This window comes from Hylobates moloch, unplaced genomic scaffold (genome assembly GCF_009828535.3).
Source record: "Hylobates moloch isolate HMO894 unplaced genomic scaffold, HMol_V3 SCAFFOLD_12, whole genome shotgun sequence".
Classification (NCBI taxonomy): domain Eukaryota; kingdom Metazoa; phylum Chordata; class Mammalia; order Primates; family Hylobatidae; genus Hylobates; species Hylobates moloch.
In genome coordinates, this window is record NW_026652287.1 from 24,709,204 (window position 1) to 24,711,204 (window position 2,001).

The 2,001-nt window shown below is 47.5% G+C and overlaps 1 pseudogene; it reads left to right on the forward strand.

The window, feature by feature from the left end:
• Positions 1–1,174, forward strand: LOC116479723 (DNA dC->dU-editing enzyme APOBEC-3G-like; annotated as a pseudogene).
• The last annotated feature ends 827 nt before the right edge of the window (positions 1,175–2,001 follow it).

Here is a 2,001-nt window from a genome sequence, read left to right on the forward strand (position 1 = left end):
ATGAAGCCTCAGATCAGAAACCTGATGGAGGGGATGTATCCAGACACATTCTACTACAACTTTGAAAACAGACCCATCCTCTCAGGTTGGAATATCACCTGGCTGTGCTACAAAATGAAAACAAAGAAGGACCCCTCAAAGCCCCCTTTGGACGCAAGGATCTTTGGAGGCCAGGTCTATTCCAAGCCTGAACACCACCTAGAGATGAGATTGGCAGATTGGTTCTGCAACTAGAGGCTGCATCATGACCAGGACTACCTGGTCATCTGGTACGTGTCCTGGAGTCCCTGCCCAGAATATGCAGGGAATGTGGCAGAGTTCCTGGCCAAGGATGGCAAGGTCACCCTGACCATCTTTGTTGCCCACCTCTACTACTTCTGGGAACCAGATTACCAAGAGGAGCTTCACAGACGGTGTCAGAAAAAACAGTCCACATGCCAGCATGAATATCATGAACTATGATGAATTTCAACACTGTTGGGACAAATTTGTGTACAACCAAAGAATGCTATTTGATCCTTGGAAGCAACTGCATACAAATTATGCATTACTGCGCAGCATGCTGGGGGAGATTCTCAGACACCTGGTAGATCCAGGCACATTCACTTACAACTTCACCAATGACCCTTCAGTCTCTGGGCAGCACCAGACCTACGTGGGCTACAAGGTGGAGTGCCAAAACAATGACACCTTGGTCCCTCTGGACCAGCACAAGAGCATCCTACCCAACCAGGCTTTGAATAATCTCAGTTGCTATTAAGATTTCCATGCAGAGTAGTGCTTCCTGTACCTGATTTCCTTTTGGAAGCTGGACTGGGCTTAGTGCTACAGGGTCACCTGGTTCATCTCCTGGAGTCCCTGCTTCAGCTGTGCCCAGCAAGTGGCTACATTTCATTGGGAGAACAGACATGTGAGCCTGCACATCTTCGCTGCCCACATCTATAATTATCTCCCAGGATATGAGGGGCTGTGCACGCTGCAGAGGGCTGGGACCCACATCTCCATCATGACCTCTGGAAGTTTAAGCACTGCTGGGTCACCTTTGTGGGCCACCAGGGACGTCCCTTCCAGCCCTGGGATGGACTAGATGAGCACAGTCAAGCCCTAAGTGGGAGGCTGCAGGCCATTCTCCAGAATCAGGAAAACCGTAGGATGGACCTCAGTCTCTAAAGAAGGCAGAAAACCTGTGTTGAGCAGCAGAATGGAAATCTTTCAAGAAATGCAGACAGGCCATTCACCACTATCTCCGGCTGAGCAGTGGACACTAGCAAACCAATGAGCTCCTGACAAGTAGATTTTTTTTTTTTGAGACAGAGTCTCACACTATTGTCCGGGCTGGAGTGCAGTGGCACAATCTTGGCTCACTGCAACCTCTGCCTCCCAGGTTCAAGCGATTCTCCTGCCTTAGCCTCCTGAGTAGCTGGGATTACAGGCACCCACCACCACGCCCGGCTAATTTTTTGTATTTTTAGTAGAGACGGGGTTTCACTATGTTGGCCAGGCTGGTCTCGAATGCTTGACCTCATGATCCATCCACTTCGGCCTCCCAAAGTGCTGGGATTACAAGTGTGAGCCACCACACCTGGCTGACAAGTAGATTTTTTAAAAACTCAGAGTGAATTACTTTTAATCAAAAATTTATACCATGTTTCAAGGATATAGTAGTTAAGACTATGGTCAATACACACAGAAAGTTTTCAAATTTACTAATCCAGTGACCATTTGATTTTATATGTAGAAGAATAAAATGAAATACTAAATTAAAAAAAAGAACTTCTAAAATTTGGTGAAGACAAGGCTTGGCAATGCCAAAGAAACTTTTTTCCCCTTGAAACAGGGTATGGCTCTATAACCCAGGCTGGAGTGCAGTGGTGGGATCATGGCTCACTGCAGCCTCGAGCTCCTGGGCTCAAGTGCTGTCCCCACCTCAACCTCTTAAGTAGCTGGGACTACAGGTGTGCACCACAATGGCCAGCTAACTACAGAAACTTTCATCTGTTT